Here is a 26,730-nt window from a genome sequence, read left to right as displayed (position 1 = left end):
TTATCTATTTTCTACCCATGTGTCAGTCATGTCTGTCAATCTTACTAACTTTTTCTTGAAGGTCATTGACTTAGGCTCCTTCACAGATATCTTATAGGGTTGTACATTATCAATACGGAGCAAAGCAGCGTACTCCTCTATAGTCGGAGTCAGATCTTCTTGGTTGAAGATAAAACATGCATAAGCCGGATCCCAAAATCTGACCATGGCTTGAATCAATCGTTCGTCTATGTTGACAGCAATTAAGTTGGCTATGTCTCCATATCTCTCGGTGAAGATACCTCTAGTATCCAAGTCCCACTGATTCCAAACCCGAACCAAATCTTCAAGGTTATTCTGGCGAACATTTACAGTTACGTACTCAGGCAAATTGGCAATACATCCCTCCACTAGACTATCCCCTCTTTCTTTCTGAGTCTTTAGAGACCAGTCTCGAACCGTGGCATTCCTCTCGATTGTTTGTATAATTGACTCTTCCATTAGAAACCCATTTTTTGGCAACCGATCTCTAGTCAACACCTTCCTAATATGATGCTTATAATGCATGATGTAAAATAAGAATAAAAACAAACAAACTTGGTTAGCACAACACATATGAACAGAGAAAAACTGTGGACAATCTAATAAATTAAGCTACTTGGTCCAATGGACTCGATTCCCTTGTATAGAAAGCGTAAATGTAAAAGAAACAGAAGGTAAGATGTGTTTTTCCCGTGTACTTATTTTGGTGACTAGTAAACGAACGGAGGTTTGGCACGACTCTAGTTAGATGGCTCGTATGGTTCACTATATGCGGTTTTGGTTCTAGATGGGTACTCGAATCGTTTGTACTGTCATCTACTAAGATTAGTACAGAGCCTCGGTCATGGCCCATCATAGGCTTACGAGATCAATTCGAGGGATTACATTTACTTATGCCTATGCGGAGGGACAAGTTAAATCACGAAAGCATAAGTCATATGTAACCCGAAAGTATTCACTAGCTTGTACTGAGGGATGAGTTAACTCACGAAGGCGTAGCATTTACTTTCACTTAAACGGATGAGGCCTGGGTAGAGAGCTCATATTATGCAAAATGCAAGTGCACGGTGTGTGGGAGAAACTCACAAACCTTTACGTTCTATTTAAAAAAACTAGACCAAAACTAAAACCATAAAAATTTAAAGCTGAATAATAATCGGATAAAACAAGTTGGGAGAATATATCCAACACTTCAAAAACCCAATTTTGGGATCACGACTAAATATTAATTCGAACAAGGAATTTTGAAAATTTTGACAATACGCGTTTAAGTGACTCGACTTTCAAAAACTGACGTCCCCAGTGGAGTCGCCAGCTGTAGCGACGTAAAAATTTCGCTTTCGGTCGCTAATTGAGGCGATTATTTGAAAATTTAAAAAATCGACTTTCGATTTTATTAAAAAAAGGAGTCGCCACTGATCTTTTTTCTAGGTGTGACCGGACACCTAATAAATCATCCTTTTTTAGAAAAGAAAATTTATTCTTGCACAAAAATGAAGGCCGAATTTAGGTCTACGTCAAAAGCCAGAGTAAAGTTGGGTACGGGAGTCGGTTACGCACAAGGAAGGTATTAGCACCCTCGCGACGCCCAAAATTGGTATCTTATTAAACACGTGTTGTCTTGATTTTCAAAAATACGAATTCAATTTGACGTTTAAGTGTGATTCGATTGAAGGAAATGAGAAGTTGCAAGTTTTTGGTTTTTTAGAAGGACGTCCCGTTTTTAACACGAGCCGACTAATTTCACCCAACATAGCGATGAAATCGATGACTTAATGTTAAAATCGGTACATTGCCTTATTCTTAAAATTAAAATGTAAAAAGTTTCTAAAATGATAGTAAAAATCTAAGAATATTATTGTAAAAATGCGAATAATGATGTGAATAATAAAATATATAAAATATAAAATATTAAAATATCAAAATATCAAAATATTAGAATAATAATAATTAATATTGACAAATAAAAATAAAATAGAAATAAAAAGTGTACATAATATATATATATATATATATATATTAGAAATAATAATGATATTTAAAAACAATACTATTAATAATACTACATAAACATGTACATATATAAAAAATAAATACGTGATAATATTAAAATATATACATAATATAGTGTTAAAAATACATACATAATATAGTTAAAATATATACATAAGATAACATGTAGAAAAAATATACATGTATATAAATAATATAGTATTAAAGATATATACATAAAATAGTATAAAAATATTTATACGTAATATAGAATTTAAAATATACCTAATATATTAAAAGGATATATATAATATAATATTAAGAAATATAATAATAACAAAAAAAGAGAGAGAGAGAGAGAAAGGGTGGGTGATTTTCGGCCACAAGGCAACCATCGTCCGTCATTGGACCATCACCACCATCATCTACCAGCCATCAAGACACAGCAATGGGACCTCAAAAAAAACTTTTTCGGTAAAATGGGTAGCTTCCTCCTTTTATTTTTTACTTTCGTATAAAAGAAACAAAATAAGATTGAAAGGAAAACAATAAGTAAACAAAGAACTTAAAACGAGAATAGACAAAGAAACCTCTTTTGCTTTAATCTTTGATTAATCTCCAAAAAAACTAGCTTCTCCAAAAACTAGCCTTTAAAATAACTCTTCTCCTTGATTACTTTAAAAAGAAACATCTCCAAAAATCCTTTACAATAACTTTCTCTCCCAAAAACTCTCCAAAAAAAAATCCCCCCATATACAAAATATGAGAAGGCTTATATAGCCATTTACAAAATATTTTTTTATTGTTTATATCTTCATTTGTAGGTACAAGTGGTGGTAGAGCAAGTGTGGCTAGTGGAATAGGTAATGGAGCAAGTGTGGCTAGTGGATTTGGTAGTGGAAAAGGTGTGGCTAGTGGAGTTGGTGGTGGAAAAGGTGTGGCTAGTGGAGTTGGTGGTGGAAAAGGCTAAGATTTAGTTGAGAAAAGTTTAATTTGTGGACTAGGGTTTTTTTATTTTGATTTGGGCTTAAGGTTTGGGCCATTGGGGTTTTGATGTAAATTGGGCTTTGGGTAGTTAAGATTTTGGGTTTTGGGTTTAATTTTGGTGGGTTAGGTAAGGCTAAATTGGGTTTTGATGTAAATGGGCTAAAATTGGCCTACAACATAGGCTACACGGGCGTGAGGGCCCACATGGGCGAACATCGCGGGCTTGTAAGCCTATTTTCACTGTTTTATTGCTAAGGTTGCACGGGTCGCCTGAGTCGACTGTGGACCTACTGTAGGGTCGGTAAGCTTATTTAGACCCCTAATTGATTGAAATGACTATATGACTGATATGATTTAGCATGATGATATCCCACTGATTTGATATTGTATGCCCTATTTACATGCATGATATTATGTTATAGCATGTCATATTTGTATATTGCATTGCATTGGTTGGGGAAATATAATGTTCGAAGGAACTGTACTGAAAGGCCTCGAGCCTAATTTACTAGAAGCTCAGCTGCAAACTACAGTCTAGTGTCGCATCCGGTACTTTTGGAGTGTAGGGAAGGGTGGGTTGACTATATCCCCACATAGAGTGTAGGGTTGGACGGAGTTAGAGTGTAGAGGCTGGTTGGGTAGGATTTGATACTGCATAACTGTTACTGTACTGAATATTGATACTGTAATGGGCTAAGGCCATATCTGAAACTGAAACTGTTTTTGAAATGGGCTTAGGCCCAGACTATGATTGCATTCTGACTGCTTGTTTATATGGGGATTACACACATGAGTTTACATAAACTCATCCCTTCTATTAATCTGTACAGGAAATCCCTAAACATAGGCGGGTCGGAGCGACGGAGGACTCAGTGGTGGCCACACGTTTTCTATTACACTGTTTATTACCTATTTATAATTTTACTTTTAATTGAGATTATTTTGCTGTAATATGGCCTCTATGGATTTTTACTTAATCTGGGATTTGTATTTTTGGTTTATTATTGCTAGCAGTAGGAAAGGACACGGGTTTTCAAAAAGATAGATGTTTTATCAAAAATACCACAAATACGCAATCTGTTTTAAAAGCTTTTGCATTGAATAAACGTTTTGAAAACACTCGACTAATTAAATAACTCGATATTAGAAGTAATAGGTAATAATACAAAGTTTCTAAATAAAAATTATTTTTAGGCAAAGTTATGGTTTTCAAACATACTACCATGTGACATCGCCTAATTCGGCCATAACGTCCAGACCGGGTTTGGGTGTTACATTTCAAATTAGACCTAATCAAGTTTAGTATTAATTAATACAATAATATCTAATTATTCTAAACCCCTAAATTTTGGGGGGTTACATCTATATTTTTTTCAAACCCTCTCAAGGCCCACCCCTTGGACAAGTCTAGTTCAACTCAACTCGAACTCGAACTCGAAACTCGAATTACTTATTCAAGTTGTCTCGAACAACTCGATTCAATTGATTTGAAATTAAATTTTTTTCCCATTTTTTTAATCGAATCGAGTTTCACCCTACTCAATATAGTGTAAGATAGTATCCAAAAGTTTTCAATAAAAAAATGTCAACGTATATAACAAGTTGCACAACAACCCAATTCTAGAGGGAGTTGCAATTAACATTAGATTTCATCTTAATCCCATTTCTTCGTCTGTCATAACTTTTAAGTTGTTTAAATTTTATAATTCTTCTTAAATTGCTGTTGTTGACCCTATATTTTGATTAAAGGAATTTAAGATATTTATAAATAAAAATAAGATTATGGTTTTATATTGTCTTACTTTGTCTTTGATTTATTTGGCATTTAATTGAAAGAAAAAGTTGTAAAGAAAAGCTAAATCTACTTGATTCCAAAAACCACAATTGAACATTTGAAAACTAGAAAAAAATAAGTAAAAAGAACATCATAGTGGATCAAAAGATATTCATTGTTACCCAGTGGCATAGGGTAAAGGAAAAAGTTTACTGTAAATTTCAAGATGCAACTAATATATATATATATATATATATATAATCCTCCAATACATCATTTTTATTATTCAAAAGCATACATGTTCTAAAGGCCAAACATGATTGCGATACTCGGCCAGAGCCCATAGAGGGAAAACATTCCTATATAATGCAAAGTGTATTATACAGTTCCTCATGAAAACTCCAGTCATTCCCTGCCAAATTCCACCACCAAAAAAATTTAACATATAAATTTTCTTTTCTTTTTCTTTTGCCATTTCTCTTAATTATATAACGAAAGTATCATGGAGATCCTTATACTAAAAGTCAGATCGCATTTTTTAAAAAACGAGTAAATTAATTTATGTATGTTGCATCAAAGAGTAAACTGGTTTTTCTGTTAAAACTTTCATCCATTTCTATTATTAAAAATTAGTCCTTATACATTAGCATGAGGTACAAGTGACATATCATGTAGAACTGCCTGGTTATTCTATCAGCACAGTTTTTAAAACTAGAAATGGTTGAATTTTTTAACAGAAATGATCAATTTGCTCTTTAATATAACGTATAGGGATTAATTCACCTATTTTTTGAGTAAATGAAACAAAATGTAATCTCACTTCTAATATAAAGGCCTCCCTAATGCTTTTATCTATAATATATAAATGGAAAAAAATTACCTGCTGAGGAAAATCACCGCTTGGCAATTGAGAATTTATCAACAATTTTGCAGCTCGATGCAAAGGTGTAGGATCCCTCTCAGCCTATTCAATAGCATAGCATATCATATGTATATATGTATTATTTTAGAATACAATATAAAAAATTAAAATTAATACATTAAAACTATAAAATCATTGATAATTGCAAGTAAAGCATACCTGGCCGGCAATAATTAAACCCATCAAAGCCTGTGCAGTATTTACCAAATTCGATTCTTTTCCTTCGATGGGTGTATATACCTTTTATCAACAAGGAAAATAAAACTATTCATAATTACATATATATTGTTTCCGAAGAGATTCATGGTTCCAAAGGGTAAATTTCAAATTTACACAATTTATTATGTAAAAATTTTAATTTGATAGAATTATATTTAGAAGACAAAAATTAAATTACTTTCATGGTAAATAAATATAATTAATGATATTTTAGATTTATCCTCTAAAATAAAATTGTAGCGACGTAAAAAAAAAATTAGTTTCGCTTGGTCGCTAATTGTGGCGATTTATTAAACATTTGGAAACCAACTTTCGATTTTATTAACAAAGGGAGTCGCCACCGATCCTTTTTTATAGGTGTGATCGGACACCTAATAAAATTATTTTAAAATAAAAAGAAGGCCAAATTTAGGTCTACGTGAAAGTCCAGAGAAAAATTGGGGTTCGAGTCGATTCTGTGAGGAAGGTATTAGCACCTCGCGACGCCCAAAATTGGTATCTCATAAACATTTGTTGACTTGATTTTCAAAAATACGAGTTCAATATAATATTTAATCGTGATCCGATTGAAAAATGAGAATTTTTAGTTTTCGATTTCTTTTTAGAAAGGGTGTCCCGTTTTTTAACACAAGCCGATGAATTTCACCCAACATAGCGATGAAATCGATGGCTTAATATTAAATCGGTACATTGCCTTATTTTTGAAATTAATTAAAACATGAGAAAAAATATTCCTAAAGTGAGAAATTAAAAATAGATAAAGGACGCAAAAAAATGATATCATTAATGAAAAATATTAACATGGAATACTAGAATATTAGAATAACAATAATAATGATATTTACAAAATAAAAACAAATCATGTACTAATAATAAAATAGGAAAAATGATATATTTGGTAATAATAATATAAAATAATAATATGTACATAAAAATACATATATATATATATATGCATATAATAAAAGTATGTAATAATAATAATAATAATATCTACAATAAAAGAAAATATTAGGAAACGTACCTAAAAATATATACATAAAAATTTACAACAATAATATAAAATAATGATATGTGCAAAATATATATATATATACATATGTACATAAAATATACACTAATATAATAATAGTTATAATAATACTAGCAATAGTAATAATTTGTAATAATAATATATACACAATATGGTATTTAAAATATATATATATATGTATATAATAGTATTTAAGAATATATACATAAGAAATATATAACTAATGGCATTAAAAATATATACATAATATATATAAAATACCTAAAAAAGAAGGGGAAAGAAGAGAGAGGGAGGGGAAAAGGAAATCCGGCAAGGGGGGTCACACGGTTGATCGTCGGTCGCCGCCGTCGTCGACCATGCCATGACGCCATACAGTGGCGGAAAAGTTAAATTTTTTAACAATATATGTATATATAAAGAAAGAAAAAACAATACAAAAAAAAAGAAAAAAATTCGAAAGAAGAGGAAAAAAGAAAAAGATGCAACCTTTTTATTGATGTTTCTTTTGTGTTCAAAATTTGAAGGGATTTTTATGTTTTTTTTTTCAATCTTTGTAAAATCCCCCCTCCTCTTTTTTTTTTACATGATTTTTGAATGGCTTTTTATAGCCATTTTTTACATGATTTTCTATTATTTCTTTTTCTATTTTGTAGGTGGTGGTGGTAGACAATGGATATCAAAAATGGGAGGAAAAATGGGGCAAGTGGGAAAGTGGTTAGGTGGCTAGGGTTTTTTTAGTTTTTTTTTTTTGTTAGGTTTTTCTTTTTTCTTCTTTTTTTTTTTGGTTAGGTTTTTTTTGGGGGCTTAATGGGCTTTTGAATTGGGTTTAATATTTAGGTTTTATAATGGGTTTGGGTAGATGTAAATGGGTCATGAGTTAAGGGTTTTAGTGGGTTTAGAGGTTTGGTTGGGTTTTGATGAAATCGGGCCCGGGCAATTTGGGCTTCTACAGCTGCCCCTCTTTGCTCATTGTCGTGTAACAGGAATAGAGCAAAGACTTTCAAGGAAGACCAAATTTTCCCGGTCTTGCTAGGTCTTGACTTGCTTTAGAACTCTTCTTATTTAGTTAGTCCCTTTTCAGTCCACCGCATCTTGTATCTTTGGTTCACACCACTGCATCTTATGATATACGCCTTGTAGCTTCAATCTATTCCAATGTAACTTCAAGGATATGAAATTTATGGCTTCGATCTACTTCACTGTAACTTCAGAAAGGTGGGATCTACAACTTCAATCTTCTCTTCTATCGCTTCAGTGAGATAAGGTTTGTGGTCTTTTCTTCTGCGACTTCAGAAAGGCAAGATCTGATGCCCTCGATCAACTCCACTGCAACTTTAAGGAGACAGAATCTGACGTCTTCAATCAGCTTCAATCTTTATTCTCTACTCGGCATATGATCCTGAGCTCAACTCATTTTTCACAATATGAATTGACTCTCTAAAACAGACATTAAAAACAGAAATTAAAATAGCTCAGCGTGTGAGCCAAGGCTCAACTCACCTCTCGCAATATGAGTTGATTTTTGAAACTTATCTTGAAAAGCAGATTTTAAAAATACCTCGACATGTGACTCGAGGCTCAACTCACCTCTCGCAGAAATTAAAAAGCTCAACTCACCTTTCGCAATATAAATTGAAAAAAATACCACAGTGTGTGATCTGAAGCTCAACTCACCTCTCGCAATATGAGTTGATTTTTTGAAAGATGAAATTGAAAATACCTCAAAGATGTGAACCGAGGCTCAACTCACCTCTCGCAATATAAGTTGATTTTTTTTGAAAACAGAAATTGAAAATACCTCAACATGTCTTGAGGCTCAACTCATTTCTCGCAATATGAGTTGAATTTTGAAAACAGAAATTGAAATTACCTCAACGTGTCTTGAGGTTCAACTCATTTCTCGTAATATGAGTTGAATTTTGAAAATAGAAATTGAAATTACCTCAGCGTGTCTTGAGGCTCAACTCATTTCTCGCAATATGAGTTGAATTTTAAAAACAGATTGAAATTACCTCAGCGTGTCCCGAGGCTCAACTCACCTCTCGCAATATGAGTTGATTTTGAAAATGAAAATTGAAATTACCTCGGTCCAGAGGCTCAACTCACCTCTCGCAATATGAGTTGATTTTGAAAAATATAAATTGAAAAAAATACCTCGAGTGTGTGATCTCAAGCTCAACTCACCTCTCGCAATATGAGTTGATTTTTTTGAAAGGCGAAATTGAAAACGGAAATTGAAAATACCTCGGCGTGTGAGTTAAGGCTCAATTCACCATTCGCAATATGAGCTGATCTTTTGAAACACGAAATTAAAGAATGAAATGGAAAACACCTCAAGATCTTGAGGTTCAACTCACCTCTCGCAATATGAGCTGATTTTTTAAAAAAGCGAAATTGAAAATACCTCAACGTGTCTTGAGGCTCAACTCACCTCTCGCAATATGAGTTGATTTTTGAAACTTAACTTGAAAAGCAGATTTTGAAAATGCCTCGATATGTGACTCAAGGCTCAACTCACCTCTCGCAATATGAGTTGATTTTTGAAAAATATAAATTGAAAAAAAAAAAAACCTCAGTGTGTGATCTGAAGCTCAACTCACCTCTCGCAATATGAGTTGATTTTTTTTGAAAGACAGAAATTAAAAATACCTCAGCATGTGAACTGAGGCTCAACTTACCTCTCGCAATATAAGTTGGTTTTTTTTTTTGAAAATAGAAATTGAAAATACCTCAACGTGTCTTGAGGCTCAACTAATTTCTCGCAATATGAGTTGAATTTTGAAAATAGAAATTGAAATTACCTCAGCGTGTCCCGAGGCTCAACTCACCATTCGCAATATGAGTTGATTTTTTTGAAACACAGAAATTAAAGAACAAAAATGGAAAACACCTCAGCGTCTTGAGGTTCAACTCATCTCTCGCAATATGAGCTGATTTTTTTTGAAAAACAGAAATTGAAAATAATTCAACATGTCTTGAGGCTCAACTCACCGCTCGCAATACGAGTTGATTTTTTTTTTTTGACAACAGAAATTGAAATTACCTCAGCGTGTCCTGAGGTTCAACTCACCTCTCGCAATATGAGTTAAATTTTAAAATAAAACATCAGAATACTAGAACATGTCATCTGGTGGAACTCATGTGTCTTTTCAGCTATCATCACATCTTCTTGCTCTACTGGAGTACCTGTATATGTCATGCATGATGTTATCATGATATGCACATGTTTGTCTTAAATGCTTTTATGCCTACATGATTATGCAGTGCTCCTTAAGCATGTTTGTCGTTTGTCCATTTAGCCAACAATTGTTGAGGATCTGTGTTCATTGCTTTGATTCTCAACTTTCTCTTCAGGCCTTATACCTGTCTTCAAGCTTCACGAGTAATCGACGTTTCTCAGATATCACTCTTCTGCTCCCGATTGAACTTTGTTCTTACTTTGAGACTCTTGTGCTTATCAAATTTTCATCCAGGTAATGCTTAACATTTCTTTTGTTTAGAGTATGTCATTTCACCATTTATCATGTAAATAATGAGATGCATGAAAAAGGTCAGATAGGGACAAAAATGATATTTCATATTCATCTATTTCAAATGTGGCAAACAAAGCAAGTTAAACAATGAGAGTAAAAAATGTCAAAAAGAAAGAAAGGATCGTATTCAACGGATACAAATGCTCTAAATATTCAACACATGAACTCTTCATCGTTCCTCAATCAAAAATCTTTTTGAGCGCGGCTTCTTACGTAGAAGATTTCAAGCTTTCAGAAATGCTTCAAATACTGTAGCCTCACTGCTTGACCTATCGTTCGACCGCCAGGTTTGTTTCATTAGGACGCCTCTCTCGTTTTCATCCTAATCTTTTGTAATAATCAAGACGCCTTTTCGGTTTTCGCCTTGATCCATTTTTTTTAAGATGCCCTTTCGGTTTTCATCTTAAGCATAATATTTCTTCACAACATCTCGAGTTCACCGGATTTGACAACTCTTTCCCATCCATCTCGGTAAGGATCAAAGCTCCTCCCGAGAATGCCTTCTTTCTGACGTCGGTCCTTCCCGTTTGGTGCCCATTTCCTCGCAGATCTTTTTGTATTGGGAGAATTTTTCTCAAGACGAGTTCTCATTCATGGAATTCTCTTGGTCGTACCTTCTTGTCATGGGTCGCTATCATTCTTTTTTGGTACATCTGCCCGTGACAAATTGCCCCGAGACGCTTTTCTTCAATGAGGTTCAGCTGATCATATCGAGCTTGTACCCATTCTGCTTCTTCTAACTTTGATTCCATTAAGACTCGTAGAGAAGGGATCTCAACCTCGATAGGTAGCACAGCTTCCATTCCATAAACCAGAGAGAAAGGAGTTGCTCCCGTAGATGTTCGTACAGATGTGCGATATGCAAACAAAGCAAATGGAAGCTTCTCGTACCAATCTTTAAACGTCTCAATCATTTTCCCAATGATCCTCTTAATATTTTTATTGGCTGCTTCAACAGCCCCGTTCATCTTTGGGCGATAGGGCGAGGAGTTATGATGCTTTATTTGGAATTGCTCGCATACTTCCTTCATCATATTGTTATTCAGATTCATGGCGTTATCTGAAATGATTCTTTCAGGCAAACCATATCGACAAATGATTTCCTTCTTCAAAAACCTGCAAACTGCAGTCTTGGTCACATTGGCAAATGAAGCGGCTTCTATCCATTTTGTGAAGTAATCAATGACCACAAAAATGAATCGATGTCCATTAGAAGCTTTCGGGAAAATAGGCCCTATGACATCCTTGCCCCACATAGAAAAAGGCCACGGAGAAGTCATGACGTGAAGGGGCGAAGGGGCTACATGAATTTTATCACCGTAGATTTGACATTTGTGGCATTTTCTGGCAAAACTAATGCAGTCGCTTTCCATCGTCAACCAGTAGTAACCGAGTCTCATAATCTTTCTGGCCATACTGAAACCATTGGCATGTGTCCCACAGATTCTTTCATGGACATCTTCAAGTATCTTTCTGGCTTCAATATCATCCACGCATCTCAAAAGTACTTGATCCTTTCCTCTTTTATGCAGGATATCCCCATCAAGAACAAATCTCGCTGCCATTCTTCTGATTGTTCTTTTGTCGTTCTCATTCGCTTGTTCGGGATAGCTTTGATTCTTGATATATTCTAAGATATCATGGAACCATGGCCGTCCGTCTGCCTCTTTCTCAATGCTACAACAGTGTGCAGGGACCTCGTATATGCTCATTTTGAGGGGCATTATTTCTGCTTCTTTACTTGCTTTGAACATTGAAGCCAAAGTGGCCAGGGCATCAGCCAATTAGTTTTCTTCTCGCGGGAAGTAATGAAAAGTTATTTCTTTGAATTCTTTGATCAATTCAGCTACTAAATCACTGTACTTAATCAATTTTGGGTCCCTCACTTCCCACTCTCCACGGATTTGGTAAACCACTAGGGCTGAGTCCCCGTACACCTCTAAGATTTCGATGTTTCGTTCAATGGTTGCACGAAGTCCCATGATACAGGCCTCATATTCTGCTATGTTATTGGTACAGAAGAAATTCAGTCTTGCAGTGAACGGATAATGATTCCCGTTTGGTGATACCAAGATTGCTCCAATTCCATGCCCTAAAGTATTTGACGCACCATCAAAGCACATATTCCATGACTTCTCTTTTGATGACTCAGATTCCATTTCTGTGATGCACATTAAGTCTTCGTCTGGGAAATCAAATTTCAAGGGCTCATATCCCTCCGTCGTTCGAGTCGCTAAGAAATCAGCTATTGCGCTCCCTTTTATTGACTTCTGACTTACATAGGCAATGTCATATTCTGATAGGAGGATCTGCCATCGTGCCATTCTTCCTGAGAGTGCCGATGATTCCATCATGTATTTTATTAGGTCTAGCTTTAAAATTAGCCATGTCGTATGATACAAATATATTGTCTGTGTCTCCGAGCTACCCAAACCAGAGCGTAACAGTATTTTTCAATGGACGAATACTTTACCTCATATTCAGTGAATTTTTTACTGAGGTAGTAGATCGCATTTTCTTTCTTTCCTGACTCGTCGTGTTACCCCAGTACGCAACCCATTGAATTTTCGAACACGGTCAAATACAATATCAATGGTCTCCCCGGAGTTACCAGTACTAGCACTGGAGGACTAGACAAATATTGCTTTATCTTATCAAAGGCCACCTGACATTCCTCATTCCATTCTCCCGGGTTATGTTTTTGAAGAAGCCGAAAGATTGGGTCGCATTGGTTGGTAAGTTGAGCAATGAATCGGGAGATGTAGTTTAATCTCCTAAAATCCTCTAACTTCCTTTTGCGCTTGCGAGAGATGGTAACTCTTGAATGGCTTTTATTTTATCTGGATCAACTTCGATACCTCTTTCACTGACAATGAAGCTTAGAAACTTCCCCGAGGTAGCCCCAAACGTACATTTGGCTGGATTGAGCTTTAACTGGAACTTTCTCAGCCTGTCGAACAACTTCTTGAGATTCACTACATGCTCTTCTTCTCCTCGGGATTCAGCAATCATATCGTCGACGTAGACCTCTATTTTTTTATGCATCATGTCATGGAATAACGTCACCATAGCCTTCTGATATGTTGCCCCAGCATTCTTTAACCCAAATGGCATCACCTTGTAGCAGAATGTTCCCCACATTGCTACGAAGGTAGTTTTCTCCATATCCTCAGGGGCCATCTTGATCTGATTATACCCCGAGAATCCGTCCATGAAAGAAAACAATGAATGTTTTGCTGTGTTATCCACCAACGTATCAATGTGTGGTAAGGGAAAATTATCTTTAGGACTTGCTCGATTCAGGTCACGATAATCCACGCACATTCGTACTTTGCCGTCTTTCTTTGGCACCGGGACTATGTTAGCCACCCATTCTGGATATTCGGAGGCTTGTAGGAAACCAGCATCAAATTGCTTCTTGACTTCCTCTTTTATCTTCAACAACATCTCAGGCCTCATTCGTCTTAGCTTTTGTTGAATGGGCTTGCATTCTGGCTTTAATGGGAGCTTATAGACCGCTACATCTTCATCCAATCCTGGCATGTCCTGATATGACTATGCGAATACATCTTTGTACTCGAGGAGCAAAGCAATCAAATTATGCCCGGTGCCCTCAAATAGAAGTGCCAATCTTCACTTCTTGTTTCCTTTCTTCGCCTCCCAGATTTATTGTTTCAACGGATTCTTGATGAGGCAAAATCTGTTTATCCTCTTGTTCCACCATTCTTAGCAAGTCAGGAGACAAGACATAGTCTTCAGCATTTTCTTCGGCTTCAAATTCTCCTAAACAAACAGCCTTCTCAAAATCGATTTCAGGACTCGTAACGGGTTTGTTCATCTTTGTTGACATCCGAGCACACGAAAGTTGAATGAAAAAAAGAGACTATAGAGGGGCATCCAAGTATTGGAACCAACAAACGAAATGTTATGGCATGGCATGAGGCAAATGTAAGGACAGGCTACGAAATGAGAAAATGATTATGAAATTAGTGATAATGCGAAAGATCATGACAAAATGCATCTTCATTGATATTCATTTGAATGATAAAGAGCGAATGCAAGCTCTTACAAAGGAATTCTATTATATCTAAGGACACAATAGAATGTTAATGTTTGAGCATTACTCTGAAGACTTATAAACTACAAGAAGGTTCTCGGCAGTCCAATTATTCAACATGAAACCAGGGGGACAAAGGCGTATCCTTGAGACATCTTTACTTGTGTCAGCTCCTTTGTCAATGAAATTTATCTCGATGTTCGAAAACCCTTTTCGATCATTAACATTGTGCCTTGTGCATTGTCACCCTCGGGTATATCATTCCAGACGTAAATGTTCTTGACAAAGGAGGAATTCCATAGGCTCCCATTACGGTTTTCGCCTTTTTCAATCTTTCGCTTTTCTCATTGAATTCACCTCCATTACTCTAGCTTGTCGGCGAGTTTTATACTGAATGACGTGGTTCCATCTTGTGGTATTACAACTGCGAATTATATATTTTATCTTCAATGACCGAGTATGGGATATGCGGTGTATGAATGAATGCATGAATGAATGCATGAATGTCAAATGAATGTCGATCATGAATGAATATGCAAAATTTGGTGTTAATTTCAAGATAGCCCTGTTTAGGCATTTCCTTAATCAAAAGAGTATTACACAACGTTTGGTCACTCGTATAATTGACTCCTCCATTAGAAACCCGTTTTGGCAACCAATCTTTAATCAACACCTTCCTAATATGATGCCTATAATGCATGATGAAAACAATAAAGCAAAGACAAACAAACTTGATTAGTAATTTAATACGGTGAAAAACATAGAGAACTTCAACAAATCGAAATACCCGACCTAGTTTATTAAATGCAGACCGATCCTCTTATATAGAAAGTGAAAATGCAAAAGGCAAGAGGCATTCCTCCGTGCACTTATTTTGGGGACTACTAAGCGGACGGAGGTTCGGCATGGCTCTAGTTAGGTTGCTCGTATGGTTCATTATATGCGGTTTTGGTTCTAGATAGGTACTCGAATTGCCCGTACTATCATCTCGCTAAGATTAGCATGGAGCCTCGGTCATAGTCTATCACAGCTCACGAGTTCAATTCGAGGATTACATTTACTTATGCTTATGCGGAGGGACAAGTTAACTCACGAAAGCATAAGTCATATGTAACCCAAAGTATTCACTAGCTTGCGGAGGGGGACGAGTTAACTCACGAAGGCGTAGTGTTTACTTTCACTTAAACGGACGGAGCCGGGTAGAGAGCTCATGTTATGCAACAAAATGCACGTGCACGGTGTGTGGGAGAAACTTGCAAACCTTTACGTTTTATTTAAAAACTAAACCAAACTAAAATCACAAAATTTAAAGTGAAAAACAACCAGATAAAACAAGTTAGAATATATACAACACGATGCAAATGCATGATTTTTTTTGAAAACAAAAAATTTGAAGATCACGACTAAATGTTAATTTGAACAAGGAACTTTGAAAATTTTGACAACGCGAGTTTAATTCGACTCGACTCTCAAAAAGGGTCCCCAGTGGAGTCGCCAGCTGTAGCGACGTAAAAAAAAAATTAGTTTCGCTTGGTCGCTAATTGTGGCGATTTATTAAACATTTGAAAACCAACTTTCGATTTTATTAACAAAGGGAGTCGCCACCGATCCTTTTTTATAGGTGTGATCGGACACCTAATAAAATTATTTTAAAATAAAAAGAAGGCCAAATTTAGGTCTACGTGAAAGTCCAGAGAAAAATTGGGGTTCGAGTCGATTCTGTGAGGAAGGTATTAGCACCCTCGCGACGCCCAAAATTGGTATCTCATAAACATTTGTTGACTTGATTTTCAAAAATACGAGTTCAATATAATATTTAATCGTGATCCGATTGAAAAATGAGAATTTTTAGTTTTCGATTTCTTTTTAGAAAGGGTGTCCCGTTTTTTAACACAAGCCGATGAATTTCACCCAACATAGTGATGAAATCGATGGCTTACTATTAAATCGGTACATTGCCTTATTTTTGAAATTAATTAAAACATGAGAAAAATATTCCTAAAGTGAGAAATTAAAAATAGATAAAGGACGAAAAAAAATGATATCATTAATGAAAAATATTAACATGGAATACTAGAATATTAGAATAACAATAATAATGATATTTACAAAATAAAAACAAATCATGTACTAATAATAAAATAGGAAAAATGATATATTTGGTAATAATAATATAAAATAATAATATGTACATAAAATACATATATATATATATATATGCATATAATAAAAGTATGTAATAATAATAATAATAATATCTACAATAAAAGAAAATATTAGGAAACGTACCTAAAAATATATACATAAAAATTTACAACAATAATATAAAATAATGATATGTGCAAAATATATATATATATATATATACATATGTACATAAAATATACACTAATATAATAATAGTTATAATAATACTAGCAATAGTAATAATTTGTAATAATAATATATACACAATATGGTATTTAAAATATATATATATGTATATAATAGTATTTAAGAATATATACATAAGAAATATATAACTAATGGCATTAAAAATATATACATAATATATATAAAATACCTAAAAAAGAAGGGGAAAGAAGAGAGAGGGAGGGGAAAAGGAAATCCGGCCAAGGGGCCGGTCACGGTTGATCGTCGGTCATGGCACCGTCGTCGACCACACCCACCACCGCCACGGTGGCGGAAAAGTTAAATTTTTTAACAATATATGTATATATAAAGAAAGAAAAAACAATACAAAAAAAAGAAAAAATTGAAAGAAGAGGAAAAAGAAAAAGATGCAACCTTTTATTGATGTTTCTTTTGTGTTCAAAATTTGAAGGATTTTATGTTTTTTTTCAATCTTTGTAAAATCCTCCTCTTTTTTTTACATGATTTTTGAATGGCTTTTTATAGCCATTTTTACATGATTTTCTATTATTTCTTTTTCTATTTTGTAGGTGGTGGTGGTAGACAATGGATATCAAAATGGGAGGAAAAATGGGGCAAGTGGGAAAGTGGTTAGGTGGCTAGGGTTTTTAGTTTTTTTTTTTGTTAGGTTTTTTTTTCTTCTTTTTTTTTTTGGGTTAGGTTTTTTTTGGGGGCTTAATGGGCTTTTGAATTGGGTTTAATATTTAGGTTTTATAATGGGTTTGGGTAGATGTAAATGGGTCATGAGTTAAGGGTTTTAGTGGGTTTAGAGGTTTGGTTGGGTTTTGATGAAATCGGGCCCGGGCAATTTGGGCTTCTACAAAAATGAAGAAAAAAAAGAAGCTATAATAAATATTAATTACCCTTGTAGGACAAGAAAGATAGCTCTCCCCCCAACCACCATCTTCTCTTTGGGTTTTAAGCAAAAAGTCAACTCCTTTCCTAATAGCCAAGCAATTTTTGAAGTTCTTTCCTGCAGCCTTAAGACCTAATAGTGCAAACCATGTCCCATAAAAGAAGCAAACTCCCCAATTTCCATACCTATCCATTTATAAGAAATTTTATCAGAAGCGTATGCGTATAAAAATAATGTATTTAAAATATAGAAATATGTTTAAAAATAAGATAAAAAAATAATAAAAATTATGGTTTGAAATTGATTAATAATAACAAATGAAATATATAAGATATTAAAAATAGATTAAATTGTGAGTAAAACGAAATTTAAATACGAAAGTACATAGTATAAAAATATTAAATGAATAAAATTCTTATCATGGTGTTGTCATCAATTATGGGTTGGCGTTGAATTAACTTATTGCAGCAACTCACTCAATAACATTATTGATACTAGAAACATTATTGATACTAGAAATTCTATCACATGCATATTGGTGTGGGAACTAGTACTTAAAAAACATAGTGTAGTTTTTGGTAATTTCCTAACTGAGTTGGGACCTGATTGATGAATAACACCAATTCAAGAAAGTTTCAGTATAAAAATTAAAATTGTTTTAGTTCAAATGGAAAAATAAAAGTTTCATTATAGACAAATTTTATTAATTCATAAAAATATAAAAAGTCAAAAACACTAACAAAATCATATAACTTACTTTCCAAATAAAATTATACTCTAATAATTTTCTAACAGAGTTGAAACTCGATTGTTGGGTAATACTAATTCAATAAAAGATTTTATAAATAGTATATATATGCATCCACTTGTAGGAATAGGTGAAATCTGATTAAATTATTTGTTTGAGGAATTCATAAGGGCCATTACCAAGAACCATCAGGGTATTGTACATCTTCAATGAACTTTGCAGCTTTTCTGATGCAATTTTCAATCTCTATTTTTCTATGCCCTGGGTATAATTTCTTGAAAATAGCTAGTGCCTGGATTGATGATGAAGTGCACTCTACATGCCTAGATTTTACAATTATTTTTCCTTCTCATTAGTATAAACTTTATAAACCAGTTTTCCATAACAATGTATAATTATAATTAATGAAATTAATTAAAATAAAATAAGCATAGGAAACTTACTTGTAGCACCCCAAACCCGGCCCAGAAGTTATGGCCGGATCCGACATGCCACATCAAAAACGTTAAAAAAATCCATTCTAAGTCCGAAAATCGTACTTAATGTTCAAAAGATTAATTCATTAAGGGTTAAAGTGAATGGAAGCATGCACCGGTAGGAAACCGGAAAAGAGGTGGTGAGTCCATCGGACCGCTTAAGTACCAAGCTCCTTCGGATCCAATCCTGACATGCATCTTGCCATTGCCACACCTTAACGTCATGGATATTTCTAGAAACCGATTTGATTAAGTCATTTTAGGAAAAGTGATTAATTTTGGAAAATACTTTCATTGCGGAAGCTTTGCTTGTTGTCGTGTTATTTTGAAATCAACTGTTGTTTTTGAAAACGCGCCCTAAAGCTATCCAGTTTCAACAGTTAAAATAAGTAATACCTATCTTAGTAATACATATTAAAACCATCAAAAATAAATAAGCGGCCTTATTACATTTAAAAGCCCAAAACCTCAAACGTAATTAAAAGGATGTCCAGTTCACGGAAGAAAATCAAACTTTCGAATGGGTGGCCATTCAATTCCCTCACGACTCCAAGCCCACTATGGTTGGGGATTTCTGCGTGGATGAAAATAAAAGGGTGAGTTTGGGGAAACTCGGTGTGTAAGGAAAACCCATTCAAAGCCCAAGTCAGCTCAAGCCTATTGGGCCTAAGCCCATTCAGTAATAGTGGTACTTGGGCGAGCCCTTTTCAGATTACAATAAACCGGGCCTTAGCCCTTATTCAGATAACAAGATGGCCCATAGGCCCATTTCAAAATACATGCAACATCAATAACATATGCGAGCCCATTTGGGAGACTACTCAACCCACCAACCACTACACTCCACCCGTACCAGCCATACACTCCATGTGGGAATAGCTCAACCCACCCATTTAACACTCCACGATTCTTGACCTTGCTGCTCGCTTAACGATAAATTGAGGTAAAGCCTCCAGTACGTGGACAAGCCACTTTCAGTACTTCCTCCGTCAATATCCCAGTCCCATGCATAAGATAATAAGAACATGGCATGCAGATAAATAACAACGATCAAACATGCATTTAGGTCAATTTAACCCTAGGGGTATTTGGTAATTTATCTACTAGGGTAAAACGTAAATTTTTCACTTTTAAAGGTATTTCAATAATTTATCTATTTTAGGGTTTTTCATGCATATTCCTACCTTTCACGTACTAATGAATCACATATCGAGGGTTTTACTGAATTGGGCTGTTGGCCCATCATTCCAATTTTGGCCCATTAAGCCCAAAAATATCGAGGGCACAAAATCATGCACTTTGCAATCCAAACATTGCAGCTTACCAAAACATTAATCGATTTACCTCACGTGCATTCGCACACTTTCATAAATCTACAAAATACGGTTTTTGGCATTTCGGCTTTTGCCCATCTAGACTAAGAAAGAGGGTGTTAGTTACATACCTGTTTGCAACGATATGCTGACGAGATCCACACACACGAACTGCCTACAATTGGATTACTAACACGTTAATCTAACTATTCAAACACAAACTACATATTAACCCCATACTATATTCGGCCAACCACACCTACAGATCATAGTAAGCTTATAAGAAATCAATAAGCAACTCATTAACAAATTTTTGTCAATGTTTACCACATAATCATAATTTCACTGCAAGCTGTCTTCCTGAGCAACAGTCACTAAATCATTTATAACTGGAGCTACGAAACTCCAAATCAAGTTCCGTTAATTTTCCCTGAAAATAGACTCATATATCTTCTATCCATAAAATTTTCATAATTTTTTGTTTATCCAATAAATACCAGATTTTTCTCAAAGTTTCCCATGTTTCACTGTTTGACTAATCTGACCACTCTTCATTACGAATCAAATTTCTCATTGTACAGAATTCAAAATATGTTCTTGTTTATTTCATTAGAAACTAGACTCAATAAGCTTTAATTACATAATTTATTCAGCTTCTAATTCATCTCCCACAATTTATGGTGATTTTCCAAAGTCACGTTACTGCTGCTGTCCCAAGCAGATTTATTACCAAATCACCCTTTCACACCTAACTTGCATGCATGTTATTTAAACATGTATATCACCAATCAATCATCACATATCTATGATTTTACTTAAGTATAATCTCCATTTCATCATTTTAAAGCACAACATGTTAGCCGATTTTTCCTTTAGCATCTAAGGCACATGCATGTTCATTTGTTTGGCTCAACTTCACCTATCTTCCATTTTTCATCAAAAGAACATGAAACAACAACCATTTCCTTCATTTTAATTCATGACTAAATGCTCACAACACAACTAAAAATCAAAATATACTTCAAGAGTTAAGGTAGAATCAAGAAGAACTCATGAACCTCAAAATAGAAGCAAGGTACTAAGAACTTACCTTCAATTTTCCTCCTCCTAATGACCGAATACTCAAGAGCTTTCTGCTCTCCTTTCTCTTCTCTAACTTTCAGCTATGATGAACAAAGATGGACAAAACTTTGTTCTTTTCACCCCTTTTTCTTTTAATAAAACTTCATATTTCATCCATTTAATTCTTTAATACAAAAGACATGATATTCTTATCATGAAACATTTACCTAACCCATTATCATGAAACATTTACCTAACCCATTATCATGGAACATTTACCTAACCCATTATCATGGAACATTTACCTAGCCTATTATCAATTTGTATCAATTTGTACCATAAATTATGGATATCAAGTGTACATTTTGTCTACAACAACATGATGGTTGGCCACTTCATGTAAAATGGGAGGTTTATCATGCAAATCCTCCTATTTTGCACTCCTATTTATTTGGCCACTTCAATTTAGCCTATAGCATTTTCAAACATTTTCACATAGGTCCTATTTCATAATTTCACTCACAAATGACAAAATCAAAGCATGAAATTTTGTCAACATTCACAGAATTCCCGAAAATTGGGGCGTTACATTACTCATATTCTTTGGTCAGATCCTCAAGAAATTCAATTGGATTCAACCACTAAAAGGATAATTTTAAGGTGAAAAAAATGGTTTATTAAATTCATAGGAAATTAAATAATATCAAAGATAAGTACAAATATTGAAATATTACCTCCCACCAGAATGCACCTCCTGCTGGTTCCCAAGCTGGATAACCACCATTTTTACCCTGCAATCATTTCTAAAATAGTTATACTTAAAGCATAGGGATACTAAAGATTAAATTTATGTGTTAATCCCATACAATACAAAAATTTGTTGGCAAATAACAAATTTAAATAAGGACAATTTAAACCATTCTAGATTTAAATTTTACCTCCATCGAAATATAAATAATTTGAAATTCAACAAATATTTTTTAATATTTTCTATATCTATATTTCTATATTAATTGAGTTAGTATCACAGCTCAATATGTAATACCCAAAATTTTTGTTTTTAAATTGTTAAAAAAGGGTCAAAGTGAGTTAATTTGTTTTGGTGGTTAATTCTTGTGGCTATGGGGGAGAGATTTTGATTTCAAATCCTTTCCATTGAATTCTTTTTTATTTTTGCTCCAACTGCTATATTTAGATATTAAACTTAAAAATTATTTTTTGATAAGTTTCTTGGCCCATAAGTCTTGTATTCAAATCCTTATGCGTGAAAAATATAAACATTTTACTAATTCCCAATCTGTGCCGCCCATGTGGTAGAAGTTGGATGAAATTTGAATTCTAAATAATCTGATAAATGATCATAAAATCAATTTAGTTATGATGGTTTTTTTAAAAAAAAAATTAAATTAGAAGATTTTCCCCAAATTTTCACCACTCTCTCATGTTTCTCACTCTCTCTCCCTCTTTTCACGTTCAGTTTTTTTTTTTCAATTTTGTGACCGTTCCATCTTTTGGTTTTCCTTCTTTGCGTTTCCCTTCTACTCCCTCTTTTCCTTCCTTCTTGTTTCATCTTCTTGCTGCATTTTTGTGTTGTTGGACGATTTGATTAAGGTATACGTCTGTTTAATATGGTAAGTTCTTCAAAAGTAGCTTTTGTTTATCACCCTAGGTATTATTTGGATTCAAATCGCGCTAGTCTTGCTTGTAATTCACCAAAAAAAATGCAGATGTTGTTCTTGTTTCTTGTGGAAGGTTGGAAGTGTTTGTGTGTTTGTAAGAATTGTTTTAATTAATGGTTTTGGTGTACTATTAGGAGAGACTCGTGAATCGCACTAATAAAAAAGTTTTTAATAGTCGAGTGACCATTTATATAGTTTACTCATAAATAAATTATACTATTATGAAGATATTTTTGTCATTCTATATGTTTAATAAAATAAAAAAAAATTGCATTTGATGAGGTTTGAACCTATGCCATTAATATCTATTAATTTTTTTCTTTCCTACATCAAGCAGTGTCTTGTTTTAATGTTTTTACACATTTCAATTTTGTTACACATTATTTCACCCTCATTGTTTGTATATCTATACTTATATTTAAACTCTTAATTGAGTAGGTGTAACAGGTTATCCAGTCACCAACTTGGTTAAGAAAATTATGGATATACCTTTTATATATAAATAAATTATATTATTATGAAGGTACTTCTGTCTTTTTATATTTTTAATAAAATTAATAAAAATTACATATGATGAAATTTGAGCACATGCCAGTAACATTTATAATTTGCTAATATTTTCCAATTGCAATTAATGTTGTTTTTAACTTAGACATTCTATATATTGTACCTGTAAAGATAGAAGAACATTGACAGCATCATAAAATTGCTCTTCTTCCATTTTCTCACCAACCATTTCTGGTGCCATCATTGCAAAATTTACACAGCACTGCAAAGTAAGGAACATATTTTAAGCAATAATTCCTATTGCGGATCATTAAAACTTGAAATGTTGTGATTAATTTAGACTTGTGATTAAGTCATTTGTCTAAACATGGAAATTCATTAATATTTGAAAAATATTAATCGTGTTGAAAAAAATGAGTCTTTTAGGATCCAACATTAAAGGTTTGAACCCAACTTAGCTACCACATATGAACCCACTTGAATATAACCAACTTCATGCATGAACACTTCTTATTTAATTGAATGAAACAGAATTTACCTTCAAACTTTCTGCGGTACAATCAGAAACTTGCCATCCATGATCTTGATCAGCGAATGTCCATGATCCTTTAGAAATGTGTCTAAACATTCTTTTAAAATCTCCTGGAGGATTATCCCTAACCTTAAATTCCAACCAATATTTGAACCATCAATTCCGAGCAAATTGGTGAAATTAATCACAACTTTGTGTCGTGCGGTGAAGAAACTATATATAATGTATAGAGTTTTGAATTTAAGGTTCATAGAACCTGTGAGTTCTTTAAGAAATCATGCCCCTTCATCAGAGTTGGTCCAATTTCATCATATAAATTGGTAGCAAGCAAAGCTTGGAGAAGGAGACTAGCATCCCAAGTTTGACTTGCAACGCCCTTCATGGTGAAATATTGAAAAAAAAGAGAGCATAAACTAATTAGCTAAAATAGTAATCAACAATCAAAGTCAATAATTTAATGAATGTTTAACTAATTCAACAATTTTAGTGCTTTATAATTAACAAACCTGCAGCTTCATTCCATCTTCTCCAACCCACAAACAGTCAACAACCCTAGCAAGATGCTTCTTAAAATAAATTCCATTTGGATCTTCAACCCAACAAGCAAGCATACATAAAGGCTGCCCAATGTATTATATCAAGTGTATTAGCAAGCATTATATGTTGCCAAATATTATTCAAAATTATTTATACTTCAATTGTATTACCTTTTCCACACATCCAATGGTAATATAGCGACTATTTTCATCTTCATAGTGAATGAGATCCATTGCTACTTTAAGAGCTTTTTTTCTCAATTTATTAAAGGGCCAACGATTAAGGAGAGGCTCTGAAAATAAGTAGAGACTATCCCAAAGCAATATTTGAAGCAATGTATGAGGATAGTGGAGATCTTCCTGCATGCAATGAATAAAACATTCTTCTTTCAAATTTTCTAGAAATAAATATTGTATCAAACATATATAGATTATAATTACCTTTGCACATAAATGCCTCTTTTTGCTCCAATCGATTTCATCATATGGTTCAGTGTGGAGTTCTTGTCTTAACTGTAAAATCAGAGGTGTGATTGGACCCACGAATTTTCTTCCGTACAAATATGACATTGGCAGGTAAGTTAATCGGCAATAACAAAGCATCTTTGCTGCATTGCAATATCTTCATCACTAATATATATACGTACTCACACACGTGTATATATATATATATATAAACAAATCATTTATATGGTTTGTTGCAAACCTGGATTAATGGGAAAATAAGAAGGAAAGAGCCAAAACTCTGGAGGCATTGGGTGGCAGCCTGACCATTCATAAACACCCAATATCTACGTACAACAAAATTAATATATATAAATTGTAGGGTTATATTAAGTTGTAATTGTATTTAGTTAAAATTAAAAGTTATTAAATATAGTTAAAGTAAATTATGCTTATATTTGTAGACAGTGATGTAACTAATTTATGATTGATCATAGGCTAATTAGAGATTAAAGTTAATGTATAAAAGTTATATATTAAAGTTATAGTCTCAAATTAAACATACATGATTTTTCTAACATCCTATCATCAACAAATAAAAATGGTCATTTTCTCTAAAATATTTATTTGTTTGTCATTTTGGAAATCTTGAAGATTTTAACATTTGAGTGGATTTAGGTATATTTCCACATCTAATTTGTGTTCTTAACAATCTAAAATGATAGATATTAGTTTATTAAGTTTTATATCATTCATTCATTTGTGTAGATTAAGTTTTCTAGTAAATAAAAGAAAGACGACATACTGAAAGACTTGAGAATCCACTTTCGAGCTCTCTCGCAAGCATTGTTAAGGCCACCATCAGGTCCTACTCCCAATAAACGCATACAAATGTAATTGAGAGTTGTGCAAAACATTGTACTGTGAACCCCTATGGATAATCCCCATCCTCCATCCTCGTTCTGCCATGCCAAAACCAACTTTTTTTATTAAATATTATCAATCCACCGTTTAATACATATATAGCTAAACTTATACACATACATATATAAATTTATTACCTGATGGCAGTAAATATAACGGAGAATTTCTTTGCGATGCTCTCTAGAGAATATAGTATTGAGATGTCCTGTGATATAGAGAGACATGACCAAAGGAGGAATATAATACATGGGGCCAGAATTCTCAGCTGGCCAATGGCCATGTGTTGATTGTAGAGCTGAAAACAAGTGGACACTTCTCTTCACTGCTGCAGTTGTAACTTCATATGTCACTTCTTCACCATCCTCTATCTTTGGTTGGGGAATCGTTTGTTGCATCTTCTTCTCTCTTAGAAACTGCATTCATCAAACATATAAATAATGATAAATAAGTCTATTTAATTCTTTTATATTATAAAGTGTTAAATTAAGGCAAATGATGTACCTGCATTTGCCAGAGGAGATCAGAACTGGGCTGAACATTGTACCGATTATTGTAGAAGTTAAGACGAGCTTCTTCAACCTCATCTCGTTCTTCAGCTGTTCCTGCATTTGGATCGAACTCCCACGTTTGCCTTCCCAGAAAATTGTTGGTACTGTAAAGGTAGGGATCATTGCCACCTTCCCCTCATCTTAAGCCTCCACAT

At 33.8% G+C, this 26,730-nt stretch overlaps 1 pseudogene; it reads right to left on the bottom strand.

The window, feature by feature from the left end:
* Positions 1-26,730, bottom strand: LOC108485268 (lupeol synthase-like; annotated as a pseudogene).

This window comes from Gossypium arboreum, chromosome 6 (genome assembly GCF_025698485.1).
Source record: "Gossypium arboreum isolate Shixiya-1 chromosome 6, ASM2569848v2, whole genome shotgun sequence".
In the NCBI taxonomy this organism is placed as follows: domain Eukaryota; kingdom Viridiplantae; phylum Streptophyta; class Magnoliopsida; order Malvales; family Malvaceae; genus Gossypium; species Gossypium arboreum.
This window is presented reverse-complemented; position numbering and strand designations above follow the sequence as displayed.